Source organism: Anopheles darlingi, chromosome 2 (genome assembly GCF_943734745.1).
Source record: "Anopheles darlingi chromosome 2, idAnoDarlMG_H_01, whole genome shotgun sequence".
Classification (NCBI taxonomy): Eukaryota; Metazoa; Arthropoda; class Insecta; order Diptera; family Culicidae; genus Anopheles; species Anopheles darlingi.
In genome coordinates this window covers 11,261,774-11,282,138 of record NC_064874.1, presented here as the reverse complement: position 1 = coordinate 11,282,138, position 20,365 = coordinate 11,261,774, and the positions used below count along the sequence as shown (strand labels likewise).

Here is a 20,365-nt window from a genome sequence, read left to right as displayed (position 1 = left end):
GGTGGATGATACTTGTCTCATAGAGAGGAAATCCGGAAGCGATGAAGAGAATGGTCTACAGCCCGGGATCATAAGTTCCGAATCTGCTACTTCGCTCAGAACAGAAGCCTCCGGATGATCCAAAGCACACTAGGACGGCATATAAAATAAATAAAAAAAGGAAACAGTTTCTTCACACCTGATTGCCGCGGTGGCCGTTACCATCAAAAAGCCTCGATCGGTGGCACCGGTAACATCTATCCAACAATTAATTCTAATTTATGGCAGGAAATAAATTCGGACCAAACTCGGTCGGTGTGCTGTTAGCGCTGCCATCAAAAACGGAAGACGGATCGTTACTTTGAAAGGCAGTAAATGTTGCTCTTAACGGCAGGGTAAAAGATGGCTGCTGGAGTGTGTTACATACCGTCATGGTGGAGTGGAATGGGACCATCAATTCCGTTTAATTCAATCCAGCCAATAGCTATTGATGAAAACCGATGAGAAAAGAGAGTTATATGCTTCGGAAAGAAAAGTACGACCGATAAATTGTAATGGGAAACTGCTTTTAATGCTGTATCGGTTATAGAATGTTGAAAACATATCGTGTTTTGATCAGCACATCATTTCCAGTGCAAGAAATCGTATTTTAATTGTTTTCCTTCGATTTCCTCGGTAACCTCGAAGCGTTCCCCGTGCCCGGTGACCGGAAAGGTGCACCCGGGCGACACATAACTAATGATCGAGAGTCCTTGAGAAGGGTTTGGTTGATAAATTGACCTGACCCCATACTGGCAGGGTTTGTGTTACTTTCGCAACCGCTCCGAGCGTAACTTTCGAGCTCATGAAGATAAATGATTGATTTATCATATCCAACACATAACCGAACCGACCACCATTCGCTTTGTTGTCCTGCTTCGTTCCGCTCGCTGAGCAACCGAGCTGCATTCCGGTGAATGAGCGCCCCAAGAATGCCTTACACTATCCGCGTTCCGGTACTGGATGACGGTAAACAAATCCCTTCCAGGAACGGCACAAGAAAAGCATTTGAGAAGTGGTTTTTACTGCTACAGACTGGGCGAATGATAGTCCCAAGTGCAGCATAGCGACAGCACAGCGCGGTCATCGTCGTTGTCGGCGTCGTGGTCGTCATCTTTGTGAAATTCATCTCATTCCCGTACCCGTAGGCGACCGGAAAGACGTTAAAAATATATATACGTATCCCTTAGTTAGGTTGTGTTCCTGTGTGGTTCAGCGAGTTGATTGGCGTCAGATCAGCTACTGCCGAGGGCGGCTCCTGCTGGTGTGCTGTGCACCAGGAAAACAAAAGGATCCTCACCCCGCGGCACGGCAGTCGCCTGCAGCTCGTTCGTTCAGCAGAATTCCCACGACGCCCTCCTAGAAGATTGCTTAACGAGGACCTCTTGAAACCGTCACTCGTGCCCGGTCGATCTGGAGTGATTGTGTAACTTGCCCTCGCCCATCGCCATAAAGGGGAGGTTCCATACCTCTACCACCTACCGGTCTCGGTGCCGAGCTACCATTATGGTGTTGGGTATCGCGCGATGATTTACGTAAAGCTGATGATGCTCGATGATGCACCGAGCCGGAGACGGGGAATGCAAAAAAAATGAACGAAGGATGATTCCGGTGTGCAAGCGTTCAGTTCCCCAGACAGGGCTCCGTTTTTTTGTCGTCGCTGTCTAGTTCGTCCTTTGGTTAGAAGAATGTTATAGCAGCTATGACGGGGGGCTAGGGCTACGACGTTATCATGCCGGTCCGGGTGACAGGGATAATTAAAACGGAACTCAACGAACGAACGTTCTCATCTCATCGTTCGTGTAGCGTTCGATCGATCTCTATATTTTTTTTGTCGTAAAACAAAAAACACTTGAAAACCTATCCCCTATGCAAGAACGGTTTGAGCAGTGCATCCATCCAGAATGGGAAAAATGGTGCAAAATAAAATGAAACTCGGAAAATAGCGTGAGTGAAAACAACACATCGCGGGAGGGGATGAGAACCCTTTGGGACATTTGATGAACCGTACCGTGCACCGGACGAGGCGATGCTGACGAGGATCCAATGTTCCTCCTCGCTGCTGCTACTAACGAGTGCTGATAGACTGGTTGGTAGTACAGTGGTGGCCTCACCACCGGAAGCGTGTGAGTGGAGAGAGAAAGAGAGAGAGAGTGAAAGTCTGGGTCCAGGCGGGATTTACTATCGGAAATTTTATCAATTGCCCCAATCATGCATCAGGCTCGGTTTACTGCCTCCAAGCATGCCATGAATACATTTTTTGCTGCGTCGAAATATCGAGATGAGCTCAATCATTCGATTCCGATTCGAGTTTATAAGCAGACAGATTAGTCCCAAAAAGATGATTAACGGAGCGAAGCGTATCACGATTCCGCGAAGCCTTCGTGTTGTCTTCTGTTTCTATAATGTTAGATTCATTTCTAAAAAGGAAACCCTAAGCTCCATGCCTCCGGCACACAGCACTTTGCACTCATATTCCACGAAAAATTAGCACATTTCCTCCATCCACCAGTGAAGAGCGGGGGTGAGCGGCGAAAGTATGCAATTCGCGAACAGCATTCCAGCGTCCACGAGCACGAGCGACGGACGATTTGCCGAGGATTACGCCTAAAAAGCTTTTTGGGCATCAATACACCGGTACATTATCCGTTTTCATCGGTTCTTTTTTAACGGGCGCGCGTGCGAGAAAGATTTACACAGTTTTACACAGGAAACTGAAGGTCACCGAAGGGGGGGGCGGGTAAGATTATGGCCAGCCCCACCGGAAAAGCATTCCAGCACGGGTCGAATGTCGTCGTCGGCGATCCGATTTGATTAGATTTCCGGTGAAAACGTAATTGTTGCCGGGCCTTTGCCTAGGACGTGGCGCGAAACCTTTGAACCTTTGCATATTTATGCTCGGATTCAGAGATTGAACGCCGGTTCGCTTCGCCGTGGTAGCCGCGGTTGCCAAAAAGCGCTCCAAAATAATGATCATAACCCCGGCCCCGTTCGTAACGATGGCCACCGATATCGGTAGCGAGATAGCAATTAGTTTCGCTGAAGGGAATACTTTTACAATTGACACACCTTTCCCCCCCTTCCCCACCCAGGTTTTGGACCAGTAACAAACTCACCGGACCTCATCCGGTTCTGAAAGACCAGCAGCACCGGCGTCAGTCGCCGGCTCGAGATCGAATCGCTTCTGGTTGAGCGAATCGGACACTGGAAGCAGTGTTGGAACGTGAGGAGCAGGAGGAGGTCCGCGCTAAATGAAAGACGAATTGGTGGTCCGCAGTAATCATACGAGGAAGGGGGTACGGGGAGAGAGGTCAGAGTCACAACAACAACAACAAAAAAAAGAAGAGAGGAACGTGTCGACCAGAACGAGCACCAGAACGAGCACCAGGGTTCAAGGGGCGAACAGGAGGCCTAGAAATATAATCAAAAACCTAATTTGCTGCCTCAATTACGCTCGAAATTAAAATCCTTCCCGTTTTGGTCCTGTAAAAAGGCTTACACGGGGCGCTGGAACCAGCGCTGCCGGGCGTTTTGGCACCCGGAAGTGACTCGCGGCGGGCTATCGGTACTTCTATTTATGGTGGTCGGTCGGCGTGTCCGCCTGTCCGCCTGTCCGGTCGGTCTGTCAACCGTGCCACGGACAGACCGTGCGGACACGCTGGATCGTTCCATTCCGTACGCTCTCCGTTGTGTGCGTTGTCAAGGACTCACTTTCGGAATAAGGATCGTCAATGGGGGATTTTTTTTCTTCTTCCTCTCTTCGAATGGAATCGATTCAAAGGGTTTGGGGCTGGCTGGCGGTTGTTGTGTTATTTTTATTTTGTGGATCATTTCGGACATTCCGTCGGCGGCCATGACGCCGCATATGAAGCTCGGTTCGTTCGTCCTCTGTTGCTTCATTAGCGGAACGCGGTGCTGGATGCTGTTGCCGAATGCGAGAATGAACAAAAGAAAGAAAGCATAAAAAAAGGATCAAACAGGTCGTCATGGTATCGATGGTGAAGAGGGCGAATGGCGAAAATGGAATGAATTGACACTCCCCGACACAGATGGAGCTGATGGAGTTGTAGTGCGTGCGAATTGGCCATGTTTCGTTCGTCCGTTCGTCGTGGTTCGCGTTCCCTCGTATCCTGGTGCCGCGTTCCCGTCGCTAAGGGGTTCTTTCCGCTCCAGCAAGTGGAGGGAGGGTGTGTGTGTGTGTCTGTGTCGTTGTTGCAGAACGCGTGAAAAGTGTTATTGGAGGCTGTTGAGTGGCGTACGAATATCATTCCCATTAGTTCAATTTCAAAGCCATGGTGGAATGGAATTTCAATGGCAGGCTACACGGATACTGATATCGGATCAGTACAGTTTTGTTCCATGCTTTTGTTCATCAAAACGCGAGATTATGTGAAAACACATTTGTTAAAGCTCCCTAAAACCGACGGAGAGATTGATTGTTTGTATGATTTCCATGTTTTTCATTTTAAAGCACTCTTTGTAGACGACTTGTTACCATGACAACTCGACAATTGAAGTTTTGGTTTTCTGGCTCCAACTTCAACAAAAGTAAATTCAACTTACCATTTGTTGGTTTTTAGTCATCCGATTTCGCTTCGTCCTGGCCATAATGCAATGCCAAAAGTCCAACTTCCGGCGAGAGTCAGGGAGGTAGCATAGTTTTTTTTTGCGTCAAACTTTCCCTCACTTTCGTTAGAGAATGTTTATCTTCGCAAATCACTTGACGGTGCTAACAGTAAACTAAGAGAACTTGTGACCGAAGCGTTGATGATGCAGCCACAACAAATCATCTACAGTTTGTAGCAACAAAGACATCGATTTTCACTGCTTATTGGTGCGCTAAACGGAATAGAAGTGACGCTCTCTTTAGTTTTACTAACAACCCTGCAGACAGTACTACTTCGTGTTCAATCAGCTGGATCATGATTGGTAGTTGAAATACCACTCCTTAGTCGCAGTATGCCTTTGCTCTGGTACCTTGTGTATACCAACTATTTTCCACGAATGTAGACTTGCCCGTTGTTTCCTTCACTCCTCACATTCGATCCATTGTAGAAACTCGATCCCTTTCTCGGTATCCTTTCAACGGGCAACATAATGCAACCGAGTGGTATGGCAGGTATCCAAGCTGCTAGCACGCGGATAATCCGAAAGGAATTCCGAGCAAGTGTCATGCAGAGTTTCGTTTTTTTTTCATTTCCTCTCCCCATTTCCTAACACTTCCTTTAGTCGCAAACTTGCATCGCGATGCATGCGGTGCGGTGTGCAGTTGCACTTCAACTTCTTGATGATACAACTCCCTCTAAGCAGCTGAGTTCCGGGAGGAGAAAGGAGACTCTTAAGAGCGGCAGGACAATGTTAGAAGTTACATACTCAAAGTGGCACGGGGCAAGGGGCGGTAAATGAAGGGCGGTGTGGAAAGGTGAGAAAAAAGTTTTTTCTCGGGTTTCTCGGCTTCGCACCACCATCATAAAGATATCATCTGTCGTGACGTGCGGGTCACATGGGAGCGTAGTTTTATTCAATTTCTTAGCCAATATCAGCCCCTCACCCCCACATCACCACGCCGTGGTACTCGCTGTGCTCCCCTGTTTCCCCAAGCATGGAAATGTGGCTACGTGTTGGGAAACATTCTGCATGAAACGTCTGAGAGGCCGACACTTTTGTGAACAAGTGAGTGCGCCGAGATGACATTTATAAGTGTCTCGTCTCGTGATGTGAATAGGCGCTGTCCCCGGATGGTTCACTCCAGACACCCGAGCCCGGGCCAGAGGTTTTCGATAGTCTGGAGTATATAAAAATGTTCCCGCTTCCCGGTTTTCCTTCGCTTTGCGTTGCGTTCGCTATTCAAATAGATGGTTTCATCATTCTTCCATTTGCAGACCACAGAAAAAAAAACTTCTCCACCTCAGCTTCCACCGGGTACGACAAACGGTTCGGTGCTGTGTGTGTGTCTGGCCACGTATGGTGAAAATGGCAACCGGTACATCGCGAATTCGCGCGGTGACTTTTTATTATCTTCGCGGTGTACTCTGGCTCTCAAAATTAGGCTGATGAGTAATGACATGCGATTAAAAGTTTCTCGTCCACACCGTCATCGTCGTCGTCGTGATTTCGAACCGTGCCGCTATATTGCTTGTAAAATGCTGGAGAAGCAGCAGAAGTGAAGGTAACAGGGGAGCATCTTCGCGAGCAGCGAAAGCAATCATCAGCATTTTGAAATTTCCTGCGAGTGCTCGCGAATGGCGTTGGCGAGTCCGATTTTGCGTTGAGCGCCCCTTCCCTTTTCCACGATGGTTTTTGGGGAATTTTATTTGAAAACTTCTTCCGAACTAATTTACTTTTTGTGCTATCTCGCTCACGCAAGGCCTCTGGTACCTCTTGGTCTTGGTTTTGCCCCTTTTGCCACCTTTTGCGATCGACTGATTTGCTGCGGCTTACATGAGGATCCTCGATTGCTCACGCGAAAGTCGGCATGACGCAAAGTTTTTCATCTGACTTTGGTCTTTGAGAGCATTAGCAGGACGCGAATACCGAATATTTCTGCGCGTGAAAAGGTCTTCACTCGGAAATGATTGAATGCTGTGGGTGGCAATTATGTCGCGAGGAGTTATGTTTGCATTAAACTTTTGCCACGTGTCAAGCCTATATACGGTTGACCTGGCGTTCTTTTTCGTACGTTATACCGGCGCTGGAGTAATTTTAAAATGGATTCAGAGGCTTTAAGTTGTAAAACTACGTACCCGCGTGTGTGTAGGAGGGAACAATTAGAAATTCTTCTTTGCTAATGAGGAAAGATAACGAGATGCGGTTCGGGAGCGGCAACACCGCTATCAGTAGCCCACACTCAATGCACATATGAAGTGTATCGGTTGAGTTTCATTCTTTATTATGCGATTATGAATTTTCTAATTTATAAATTTAGGTTCTTTAACTGTTTGATAAAAAACTTGGGTAAAAACATGAGAATCACGTTTTCTGTTCGGCGCAAGAGCGGGTAAAATTTGAATTTTGGCGGTGCGTAGCTATTTCTCCAGCGCGCAGCAAACCACTAGGCACGAGCGCCATTTTACCGTTTAAATTCTCGCTTTATGGAGATCCGTTCTCATTTATCGTTTAGATCGTGTTACAGGGGAAAGTATCGTTTTACCGCAAAATGTTTTCAGCTGTTGAACAAAAACAGTGGGAATTTTTAGCTTTTTAGACCGTTTTTCGTGAATTTCGTGATAAAATAAAAGTGATAAGAACACGTGAGCATCATTTGCAACTCCCGCCGTCGTTCGCGTTGATAAAGAAGCCCGGGAAAGTGTAAGAAACTTGCCGAACCGGAGCGGAGCGGATCCCCAAAAAACCACGGAGGTATAGTATTTTTTTTGTTAGTATCCAGCTATAGTCTTTTGAGGGCCCTTTTTTGCTGAGATGATGGCCCTTTTCGAGCTGATCGAGAATCAGCTGATCGACGCCAAACTTGAGATCAAAAACCGATATTCAAACGATTCAGAAAAAGCTTATTCTTTTTCCGAATATGTGATTAAATAAATATGTGTTACTTAAAATAAAATAAAACTTTTTATACAAATTTCATGGATTTTTCCCGTAAAAAAACCTGGCAATCCGTGAAAAAGGATTTAAAAACCTTTTCCCAACTCACAATTAACCCCATGAGTGTACAGAATTCTGCGGCCGAGATCCGGGTTTGACCTGGTAGTGATTTTGGGTGTTGCTAAAAATTCTGGTTAGTGAAACGGAGAGAAATCAAAGGAAAATCAAGATGAGAAGGTAGGCCCGGGAGAGGCGACTGCACGGGTGGCGGCTGCTGCAGTTCCTGTAGCACCGGGAGTGTGCGATTCCGCGTTGCGAACCCCGCCGTCGCCACCCCGGAGGCAACTCGCACGAGACGGCGGCGGCCACAGCAGCAGGTTCGGTGAAATGGTAATTTACTTTCACTTTTCGAGTGCCGCGCCTGTTGTCGCCGCCGTTTTTGTCGTGAGACCGCGAGTGGCCGGGGGTGGCTGGCGCACACCTGGACGCGGCGGAATGCTCGTTCCTGTTGCTGCTGCTGCGGCGGCGGTGTTGCGTCCGGAGTAGGAAACCAGCTGCGCCTCGTTCGTGTGGGCCAACCGGCTAGTAGTTCGCGTGAGAAAGCTTTCGATGACCGCGGTCAAGGCGAAGGGGGAGGGAATCCCCCCGGCGAGCAAGATTGCTTAAGAGTGAGCGGCCGTCTTATCAGTTGTCACGTTGCCTGGCACACTTGTTGCGCTTGGGAAATGCGGAAGGACAAAAGGTTCCGAGCCGAGGGCAAAGCTTCCTGATGCTCGTTCGCTCGCTCGCTCGCTCGCTGGACCCAACCGCATAATTAGTGGCCCTGATCTTGCATCACGGAGGACGATCACGGAGGACGGTGGTGAGATCGTGCAGTAGCGAAGAGAAAAGGTTCGTCCACTGACCAGCAGAAGGCAGGCATCCATCGTTACTCAATATGCAAATAGGGAAACGATCGAACGCGACAATGACGACACCGCGAACTGGATCGATGTTTCTTCGATGCTCCAATCCGGCGGGGGAGCCGGCAGAACTCGTGCAACGAATATTTATTCGAATGACTCAGGCACACACACACGTGGGGGACTTTAACGACTAGGCCAGCGTCAGAGCGCACGAACGGACGATGGCTGCTGATAACCTCCGGCTTTTGGAACGAAAAACGCGCACCGTTCACGAATCGGCTACGGACTGATAAGCACCAAACTGCCAACCGAGCAACACATTCTTACTGACGTGGTTTTCTCTCACCAGTCTACTATGTGAATTTCGTTGAACGTGAAAAGTAAATTCAATGCATGCTTATTTGATTTCCATCAGTTTGCCAAAGGGATATCGACGACGAGAACCGGAAAGAGTGGGTTATTGAATTCGGTTGTCTTGCTCCAGGGAACGGGCAGCATTGCATCGGTTAGTAATTGCGTGAAAAGAAAACGACTGGATGACGCACCCAGCAACCACTCTTCATCGGTCGCGCACGCATGACGTAAGTCCCCCTCCCCTCCCTTCCATTCGCCCCCTCCTTGGTCAATGCTTGTGACTGACCAAACACGGGGCACGGTCAACCGCCAACATTTCTTTCCATTCCTTTTTTCGTGTTTCAACCGCCGGTGGTTGTTCATTTCGCGAGGGATTTGCTTTGGTTTCGGTTACGGTTCAGGAGCACGTTTGCGAGATTTCAACCATTTTCGCCATTACCCGTGACGCGCTCGTGCGCTCGCGCGCGTGTTCCTTTGTGGGTCGGCAGCTCGGCGATGAAGACAACTGCCCATAAGGTGGCGTAGCAGGGGGGGGGGGGGGGGGACATTCATTGCAAAATCTCCAAAGTAAAGGTGCGATCACGATTCGCCGCAGGTACCGCATGCGATGCGATTTGTAATCCACGATGGTAGTTCAAGGGAACGTTGGGATTTAAAATTGAATAAGTAACTCCATAATTTCGTCCTGTCCCGGTGAGACAGTAGGAAGGTTCAATACAAATGAAAGCAAGTTCCAACAAACACCATCTCGACCTCGCCCGCTCAATCAGTGCTGCTTGTCGATCAGACCCCAAACAAACAAACAAAAAAACCAGCGTTGATAAGAAGGCGGCACTTGACTCACTTGTGACCGCGATTGCCATGCCGTACGATTGGACAATGACGCAGTTGCAGCGCAGATGCATCCGCGGCCACCACGGTCGCCACTCCATGGTATGGTACACGTTTGTCTAATACTTAGCGCAAGATCGCTGATTGTCTTTATTTACTGTCGATTGTGTGGCGGCGCGAAACATGCTTTTAATGTGTTCCGCCCGTTTGTGCAAACCACTCCTTACCCTCTGCCACATTCAGCATCGTCCACTGCAGTCACTTCAAGGTAACCGAACGGTCACAACCGGCCACATCCGACGGACGGAGCAATCGAATGATCCATCGTGATGCTTTACGGTGCCGTCGTCGATGGGCCTCGGAAGCTGGCGCTGGCTAGTGATTGTCGCTGTGTTTTTTTTTGTGAGTGTGTGTCTGACTGACTGTTCACGATGCTCCATACCCTTCCGCCACTTGCTTTGTTGCAATTTCGATGCCCGAGACTTTGAACATGCGCGGTGCTGAGCGGGGATTTTTTGCTTCCGGTTGCCTTAGCTACGATGGCTATCGCGCGAAGGTCACGTGTCTAGAGACTTTCGCAAAAATGTTGCGATCGAGCCTCGGCGGCAATGGCAGCGATGGAGATCGACCACGTGTGTGAGAGAGAGAGACAGGGGGAGTAGTAGTTGCAGAGGTGTAATTGCAGCCCGCTACACTGTACGTCGTTGAGGATGATCTTGATCACCGTGTGGTTCGGCTAATGGTGATGGACGGACGGAATAGTCGTCAGTGAATGGAACGAGGGAATCGCATCAAAGGCTCATCCTGTATCGTTAGCCCTCCCGCTTAATGCAGTCAAACTTGTGACACAAAAACTTGTTCAACCAAAAGGTGTTGTTACTTCAAAAAGATGTCGATACATCATTTCTCTGCTCGCGTACCCGTACCCTTGAAAGCATTCAGCAACAGCAGAACCAGCCATCACTATGCACCGTTTTCTTTTGCAAACCAAACTTACTCGCGTTAATCGGTTTAGTGTGGTTTGGTTTGAAATCGAAGCAGGCAGGTGCAACACCTCGCGCGTTTTATGCAAATACGACGTTCTGCCGGAACGGTACGGGATTGAAAAATGGGAAACGCTCCGTAGCGTAATTTGAACCCGTTCACTCTTTGCTAGCTATCAGAGGCGTTCCGGCCTCCATTGCTGGCCCCCATGGCTATCGGATTGGCTCGGTGGCGACGGATGGATTCCCTTGGGGCCTTTTTTCGCGACGCGCGGCTGTGTTGCGCTCATTGTGCAGCAACAAGAAGCTTTCGCTGGCCTGGACTGGGCTAGATTGGGCCGAGAATTTGGCCCTGGGGGCACGTACTGGCGAGATGGATTGTGGTTTGAAAGTAACGCTAGTCTAGGGCAACGTGTCCGGCGTTGTCCAGATCGCACATCGCCCGCTATCTGGACCGTTCTTTTGGCTGCAGGTGGATTTGTAGAATCGCGATTTTTTTTGCGGGAGCATTATCGATGGAAAAACAAGCATCATTTTGGCCATTTGATATGGATCGAGTATCGCCTGGCAGCATGGCCCGCCCCTTCTGGTTGTAGAATGTGTCCGCGATTGTTGAATTTCGCTTCAAAATTGTCTGTTATTCAACATTTTAAAGCGTAAAGCGGTTCATTCTCTGCGTTTCTTGTCCCAGTTACGCGTTGTAACAAAACGGAGCACATCCCCATTTGCTACGTGCAGCTGCATCGATTTCCAGGTCAGTGATAAGCACACGATTGCATCTGGGACGCGCAAAAGCGCACGACCTTTCGCGATTGCCTGTGGCGGTGATTCCGGCAATTGGCAGCGATTGTAGCGACACAATTACATGTCTGTTTTGTCCTTCGATCGGAATTCGCACAAGAGAATCCCCGTCTGTTTTGTCATTGGCAGTTGGGAGACGTCTTTTGCCGAAGTGGTGGTTTGGATTTGGAAGTAAAGTACTACTTCATCGAATTTATCGATTCGAACCGAATTTGGTTGGAACGCAACGGTAATATAACTCCGATCCGTTCTTTCATTTGTCTGACGTCAGCTTGACAAGATCCTACAAAGGCCTGGTGGATGCGGGGAACCCCAACGGAGCGGCGTAATGAGGAGAGCTGTCTACTCATTGAGCAGAGCGTTGGTCTGCTAATTTCGTACCAGTCATCGAGGCACGTTCTGGGCACATTCTTTGTATGTTTAGCTCGTTGTGCCATGGTTGTTCGGGGGTCTTCTTCGAGCTTGCAGTTTTTCCTTCTTCTGCCGGCTACGGTTCCGCGTTTGTCCGCCATTCACGATTCGCTCGGCTGTCGTTTTGTGCAAATGTGGTGTATTCAAACGTAGCGTTAATGAGTAAAATATAAAAAAAAAAGTTTATTATTCTCTCGTGAATGTGGTAGCCATGAACATAAGGCAGTGGCCAGCATGGCCAACGACCGTTTTCGGGTCAGTCCGGTCCAGGCCGGTTACGACACATTGACCCTGAGCTCGAATGGACTCGATCGGCCGACCGATCGAGAGTTTGTATTTTTTTGAGTCGCGCATGAATATTCATAGTTTTCGCTTTTGTGTTTTGCTCGGATTGGCCCGGGCCGGGTTGTCGGTCGAATCCCATCTTGTGGCGATGATTCTTCAGCTTCACTGTCGCTTCACGGAAGTGCAGTTCTTGGTGTATTATGCGCGGAAACTGAAAACGGTTCTTCTGCCACGAATCGCGAAGTCGGAGAATTATCTTGTGGATATCTAATGGGATTTTGGTTCGGAGTATTTCTTTGGTTTTTTTGCCGTTTGTATGTCGGTTGATGCGGATCAGGTGTTGTCTTAGTAGTTTCCTGTTATCGTGCCAAAGCTATAGAAATCCAGATTCAAAGTGGAAAGTCGAGAAGTTCATCTGCTTAAGGTCAGGGCTAAGGAAACTAATCTATTCGTTTTGTTTCTTTGAAGTTGCAGTACCGACGAACGCCTGTAAGGCTTGGTTGCAGATAATCCAAAAAAGACGAAACCATGGCTAAACGAGGATTCTGGTGTAGCGGCTGTATCGAACATGATCCCAAATTACTAACTTGGACAACGCCGGATGTCGATCGCGAACCGTGGAATGCTTCTTCAGAAGATGAAGTCTGGCTCGTCGGTTGCAATGCCGTTTCTCATTTCTCACGTTGTTCACGTGTAGCCCCATTTTCGCTCACTAGGAACGTGAGTAGTGAGTAGCGAGGGAGCCTCTTTCGGGAGTTTTCTCGCAAAACACGAACCCGAACACCATGAAGCTTTCTCTCCCGCTGGGCGCAGCTTCCGAATTTGACGAAGGTTCTTGCTTGCAATGCACTACGGTTTGCTTTTGTTTCAAAATGCATCTTAGCAGGAGCACGGACCATGGGCATGGCGGGGATTATGGATTGAGCAATCGTGTCGGGAAAGCGTTACACAAACGCGCTATCCCTCTGATGATGGTGACGTTGGTGGTGATGCTGACCACCACCGGTCAAGGTAATCGCTGCTCGAGATGAAATCCACGAGCAACCGAGAGAGCCCGACAGCCGGTCGTCTGCGCCTACGCGAAAGCTCCCCACAAAGTACTACGCCGACGACGACGACGACGACGACGGAACGAACCGAATCCGCTCGTACTCATCGTAGTTACCATCGTCGTCGTCGTCGAGGTTCGTTTCCACGAATCGGTTGCTGTCGACGCCTGCTACTAATGCCTGCCTGCTGCTGCTGCTGGTTGCGAAGGGGGTTACCTCCGCGGCAAAAGCTCCGTCGTGAGTTTCGTTTGGAACGCGGTCCGGTGCAGACGCGTGACGGTCGCTCGAGTGTCGTGCGTGCGTGCGTATCGTCTCTCTTCCGTGTGCGTGTTCGTGTCCGTGTGCGTGGTTTCTCAGACGTCCCGGTCTTCTGATCCGCTCCTACCGTATTCCAGTATCCGCGGGTCCCCTCCCCAAACCTTGACCTTTCGCTATCTGTCTGTTGCGAATCCCAGCGAATCTGCGCGAGTCACGAGTACGAGCTCCAAGTGGAAGAGAGCAAGTGAAACACATTCCTTGTGGTACGTAGTGGGCCGACCCTTCCCCGAAAACTGTCTTCGGTAGCATTCGAACCGCACAATAGTTGGCCGCACTAATACCACGGGCAGTGCAGTACGCGCGTACAAGTGCTGCTGCTGTTACGTTGCGTGTTGCGGTTTCGCAGGTTGGGGTTTCGGGGGTTTTTGGTAGCTCAAAACTGGGAAGACTGGTCTGGGCAAAAGTGTGAACGGTGATGATCGTGTTCCAACCAATGTGTACTGTGTTCCCTTTCAGTTCACGCGAGGCTATTTAACATCGCATTCTGCTACTGGTGGTGCCTGTGTGACGAAATCGGGCTGTCACAAGCAATGGCAACTGTGATTTGTCATACCGAGCTGTTGCCTTCCCACCCCGCGCGCGCGCGCACGTTTCTCGTTTCTGCAATTCACTTTTTCAAGACATCTCAACGAGCATCTCGCTTTAATCCAAACGCGTTTCTCACTTCGCCACGGGGTCTGTTGGTCACTGTTGGGGCTGTGTGTAAGGGCTACTGTTGCTGCTGCTGGTGCTGCTGCTGATGCTGCTGTGGTGTTGTGGCTTCCACTCACTCCCTTCTAGAGGAACGAGGTTAACCCCCGCTACTGGCCCCAACCCTGCAATCGCTGCGCTGCACGTCGTCGTCGTCGTCGTTGGTTGTATTGCGCTCGCTGGACGGTGTGGTGGTTGGCGATTGTTGCGCAAAGGCTTCATTCGACCTGATCGGCGCCTACAAGGCTCTCCAGCTGTTGACCGGTCCGTTCGGCAGCCGCTCACCTCACGCCAGTGAACCGTGTCGATGATATACACGCACCGTGCGTTCCGATGTTCAACCAGCCAACCAGATCCAACCAGAGATTATCGTTACTCTCGGGTGGTGCATGCAGCAAGCCATGGAGTCATTACCTATCTAGTTGTTGTTCGGTGTTTTTTTTTATTTTATTAAATTGCCTTTATATGGCAACTACGACCGTTCTCGTTACCGTATTACTCCCAAATGTATTGCCCACTTGTTTGTTGTACATGGGTTGCAAACGGAATCGTTTCTGTTTCAGTTTCCGGCTGTCTATTCCTCTTCACGAATATCGTGCTACCGTTAAGAGAACCTGAGAGGCAAATGGCTACAATGCCCGATTTCACATGCTGTGCTTCATGCGTCAATATCCAAACCGGAAAAGCAACAAAAAAAAAAAAATGAAACTGAAAAACCTTTTCATCCGTCATCCGTTCTTCCTCCTCCTTCCGGGGGTGGAGGGACAGCTGCCCAAAATTGTGGATCTGCAGCATAAGGCTTTTCCGGCAGGCCGCAACAGGAACAGGAAGGTGGATTGGAATGGAAATCGTTGTATTCTTCGTGCGCAGTGATTCCCCACTTCAGGGTAGAGCCCCGGAGCTTCCCATCTAGTGTGCGTCTCCTCTACATTAAGCCACTTGGCGTGTGAGCCCGAGGATTGGGTGAATCTTATCACCGGCTCCGGAGGGTAGTGTGTGCGTGCGTATGTGAGGATTGCTACAACAGCAGCGTGTACGTTTTTCAAGGACTCGTACCCTCGTCAAACCGGCGACACGCTGCACACACACACGTACAAAGATGTGCGCACACCAAATTGGTGAACAAGAAAAATCACCGGAAAAACGAATTGGGTTCTATCTTCCTTGAACCGTTTGTCTGTTTGTTTGTGTGTGGGTGTTTTACGTGGGTGTGATTTGATGGTTCCTTTTGCTTTCGTTCTCTCGCTCCTGTAGCAAGTCTCAGAACGCCGGTTCGATAAAGGAAATGGAGATGTCCGAGGTTGCTAACGTCACCCCAACACAAACACAGCTCGAAACTTCTCGTAACATACGAGTTATGAGTGTACGTTGACGATGAGAGTAAAAGAGCTGCTGAACCAAGCATTAACCAGTCTCGTCATCGCAAAAGCACAGTCCGCCCGTTATAGAACTCGTGATGATTGTGCGCGACAGAAACAGAAGGAATGGAAAACCAAGAAGAGAAGCAGAAGAGCTAGCTTGCTGTGAAGTGAAGGCTGATGGTTTCGGATCGGTTTTAAATGTCAAGAGCGAATTCTACGGCTCCTCCTCCTCTTCCCTTGTCCGTTCGGACGCCTGACTCCACGAAAACCTTCCACTTCTTGAAGGTTGCCGGCGTCATTATCGATGCCGGTGCCCATGCCCGTGCCCTTTCGCTATACGTTGTTGTTGCCTCACGCGGCTCGGTCTGGCTGACTGGCTGACTGGCTGGCTTCGGCCTGGCTCACGTTTGCTCGCTTTAAGCTTGACGAAGCATTTATTTGCTGGGGGAGACAACAAAGCGACACCTTACGGTGCAAGCAGCGTGATACCCGTGCTCGGACTTTCGGTCGCTAGCAATAGCGCGAGGCCTGACTAATCGCCTGACGAAATGTGAAACACATTGTTCTTGCTTTGGTGCACTTGAAATGCTTTTTTTAATGGGCCAGGCCAGCGCCAAGCCAGCACAAAAATGTAACAATACGCTGTTCGCCATTGCTTTGTCCTCCGGTTCTGTTGTTCTGAGCCAATCGTGTCCATCCGCTTGAATTCCCATACCGTGCACTGGAACACGGTTGTGATTTATGAAAGTTCTACTACCACATTGGCACACACGCACACACACGTTTCTGGCCCCTGTGGGCGCGGAGTGGTATCAGGCAAAAAAAAACATATTTAAGCTGGCACAGTTGAGTATTTCCTCTGGCTCAGCGAGTGTTTAAAAACGGTCCAACGTTTGCCAACGAACAGATAACCTCAACCCGTGGGGGGTGGAGGGGGGGACGCAACCCCTGCTACCTCTCATGCCCCCCCCTCTCCCCTCCCTGACGTTGTTTGGGAAGGGATTAACTTTTCGGTTTGTTTTAGTAAACCTGTCAAAAAGGTGCGGCTTTTCCGAGCGTCAAAAAACGAGATTTTACACTCGACTGGAAGATACACCCGCGGGGACGGGTGGCTGGGTCTCGGGAGGTGAATTATCCGAGTCCCTTTTTTGTGTGATGTGTTTTTTTTGCGGGCTGGTTTTCTGTTCCGTTCCGGGCTAATTTTTGGGGTCGGCTCCCTTTTTTGGCCGAATCCCGAAAGCACAAACCCGGGAGAGCGTTGCTCGTGCGAAAATAACATAATTCAAATACATACGCGTATGGTGCTGTCCGAGGGAAGGGTGCTACCCATGGTCTTGGTGTACTAAATTGCGTTAAGGCAGGGGGGCCGCTGGTGCGATTTGTGCGAGTCACGTTCTAATTCGTCTAACCGTTTTCCTCTTTACTCCATTCTAGAGCGCTCGTGCTGCAGGAGGAAGCTGAAGCTATAACGCGTCGAGTTCCGGGAGGTCCCCTTTTCGCGCGTGTATGTGTGTGTGCCGTTGTGATCCCCTCGCCACCGCGGGGACTAGTGACTAGTGTTTCGCGAGCGCGGGCAAATCGTACCGTAAAACCGCCTTTGAAACAGCGCCTAGAGCCGGGAAGTGTAATGCAGATCGTTAAAAAAGAAGCGAAGCTAAAAAGCCAAGTATAATCGCGTTGTGTTGTGTTCCTGTGTCGGTCGCCGTGCGGTCGATGGTCAGTAGGGCGCGCACTAGTAGTAGTAGTAGTAGTAGTGGTAGTAAGCAAAGCAAAGGAGATATTTTGCCAACCCATCCAGTGGGCATCAAAGAGAAGCGCCCACCGTTGTTCGTTTGAAGAAGTGAATTCCCTGTTGTTTGTGTGTGTGTGTTGTTGTTGCCGCGGTGTATAAGTGTTTCTTGGGAAGGAAGGAGTGCCACGCGTGCCATCACACCGATTCGTGGGTTGTGTTTGGCCTCCTGTTTCCTTCGTGCCACCGTCTAGCGAGCCACCGCGTAAAGTGTCAATTGTTCGCAAGAAGTCGCCCAAGGACCTACTCCTCCAATTGGTGGATTGGTGCTTTCCGTGCTGTTAGAAAGGTAAGTTTCTTTCCGTTTTTCAATTTTCGTCCTGGCATCTAAGGAGGTGGTAATCTGAGGTGCCAGGGCGTATGCTGTCAAACATGACAACCTGCCCGAGCACCTGCCTGCTTTGTCGCTTGGTCATACTCCTGGTACAAACACTTGGTGATGAAATTCATCTCAGCAGCTCTGCATTTGGTTAATCGCAGCAGCTCAGAGTGTTTGGAGTAAGCAGTAGAAAATTCGGAATGGAAGTAACATGCTTCCATGAGCACCACCACAAGTGATTAATTGACAAGTAAAGCATAAGATTTATACGACAAGTTTGCAATCTCTGCTTTGCTCTTTCTGCTGGCCTCTGGTTTAAAAGCTCAGCACAATGGAAAGTAATATATTTCCATATTCTTTAGGGGTGGCTGCCGTAACAACAACACGGGGTGGTATTTGTCAGCGTCAAATATGCTGACCACTCAAAGTGCGAGCTACTAATTTCGAGACTTTTCCGAGCTTCACCTCACTTCTCCGGTTCCAAAAGTGCCAAAAATATAACAATTTATTGCAACAAATCTGCTCGCGATAGGTAGTGGCCACCACAGGCTATCAGCTTCTTCAGACCATAAATTACAGAAAAAGAAGAGAAGCTTCGAAAACGATTTGGTATCGATACACACACACACACACACACACACACGACAAGGCACGGCATGGCACGGCACGGCACCAATCCGGCTCAATCCGGCTCAATAGAGTGACCTCATTTTAACGAGGAAAATATGCTCAGCTTATCGGACTTACTCTTCGCCTTCACTCGGCCGCACTCACTCGCTGATCCCGTAATTTACACTACTCCAACAGACACCATGTGTGTGTGTGTCTGTGATGTAACGTGTGCAATTCACGATCATCTTTTTCACGCCACCGCGGCCGGTCGTTCGGCCGGCTCGTTATGCGTTCCTCCGCTGACACGCAATCGCTGCACCCGAAAGCGCCACAATATCGATTGCACTCGATAAAGGGACATGACAGAGCGGTGGTGGTTGTGGTTTGTTTTCTCTTTCTCTTTCGCTACCACCACCAACCTGCCTGCCTGCCTGCCGGCCAAGTCAGGTTGTCGTGGCGCAAGATCACTTTCCACGGTGGTGGCGGCGGAAATTACGCTTCGATGAAGGAAATTATGCTTCAACCGTGGCTCAGCATCGCGTCACCAGGCGTGGGGGCGGGGTGTTTGAGATTTGATTTCCGATGATGATGCTGCTGATCGCACCGCTCCGCTTCCCGCAGTTGCGTTTGCCTTTTGCTCTCATTTTTGTGACGTTCGTCCGCGGCCCAGAGTCTGATCTGCCGCGCGGGGCGGAAAACTGGAAAATAAAAGGATTATGTGAATCCGGCCAATCCCCGAACCAGAGCATACATATCACACGACACACACAGACACACAAGCGCGTTCCCCGTGCGCGCGTGGTAAGCGATCCGTAAAGAGGTTACTCAATAGTCAGCGAGCGAAGCTCATCAGCGACCGAAGAGAACCGGCTGGCTGATTGTGGCTTTCTTGGTGGGGGGGCGAGCATAGTTTTGATTTCGAATTTTCCCCGGGAGATCCTAATCGGGCTAGCGCTTTCATCGAACGCATGGGGCCCTTCGATGCGGGGTTTTGACTTCTTTTTTCTTTCGCTCCCCCCCCCCCTTTTTACTTTTCGGTTGTTTTTAATCAATGGAAAACTTCGAACCAGATCGACGCTGGTCGGACGCTTCGCCTCGGGAAAACCCGCTCATGTGCTGCTGCCTCCACGTAAATGGAGCTCCGTTCGATCGGTTTTGCGCGTGGAAAGGCCGCGTTCATGATGCACAACCTTTTCTCTGGGTCCTAGGAAAAGGGTCAAAAGCGAAAATGTGTGTGTGTGTGTGTGTGTGTGCGCGGCCAGCCGTGGGTTGTGTTATAGTGATAGTGGCTGGGACGGCTGTGGCTTTTCACTTTTACGAACTTTGAGCGAAACCCTATGGTGCTTGATTCCGCCCAGCGACGGGGAGGGGAGGAGGGGGGGGGGGAAGTTCATTTCTAAAGGGAAAAGTCCATTTCGGATTCAATGCCCATTGGTATGTGCGTGAGTGTGCGCGCGTGTGTGTGTATGTGTGACGAGTAAGGGGTGGTGGAAATATTTTGTTTTCCGTCTCTAATACCCGGACCCCGGAGCTTGTTGTGGGATGCGCACCGGCAGCGTGTGCAGAAAGTTAAAATGGAAATTTTCCCGCTAATTTCAATCTCCCAAAGGCAAACAAAAATGGCGCCAGTGGCAAGGGAAAGAGAGAGAGAGGGTATTCCGTTTTCTGCAGTTTCGTGCGTCATGTGTCGCATCTAGGGTATAGGGGGTTGGCTGGGGGAGGGAGGGAGCACGGGAAACTTCGGGAAAATGGCCGCCCTCACTGACCGTGTCCACGTCCCTTCCCCTCAGCATACACACACACACACACATACACACACGGAGAGAGCATTAACATACGAATTCAATAAAACGCATTTATTTTCATGCGCCAATTTGCATTGGGTTGCTTCATGCTCGCTCTCTAGTGCTCGTCAGTGATGCAAATTTCCTGGCGTGTAAATCGATTCCAGTGGCTCGCTCTCGCTCGTGCTCTTGGCTAGCTGGCTGGCCCGTGGGGCTTGCTGGACCGTTGTGTCTGTGCCATCCGCGCCATAGTGGGTGCTTTATTTCGCGATAATATTTTGCAATCAATTTCGATGGTAGAGAGGGTCGTTGG

The 20,365-nt window shown here is 49.7% G+C and overlaps 1 protein-coding gene across 3 annotated transcripts in view; it reads left to right on the top strand.

Annotated features, from left to right (window-relative positions):
• Positions 1–7,199: 7,199 nt before the first annotated feature.
• Positions 7,200–20,365, top strand: part of LOC125950338 (furin-like protease 2) — a 185,726-nt gene continuing 172,560 nt past the window's right edge. For 2 of the 3 annotated variants that reach the window (XM_049678235.1, XM_049678232.1), the window contains exons 1-2: positions 13,438–13,700; positions 16,983–17,626. The gene's annotated coding sequence lies outside the window, so the exon portion shown is untranslated. Of the gene's footprint in view, positions 7,378–13,437; positions 13,701–16,982; positions 17,627–20,365 lie in introns of those variants that run through there. The other variant, XM_049678233.1, reaches the window with a different exon arrangement.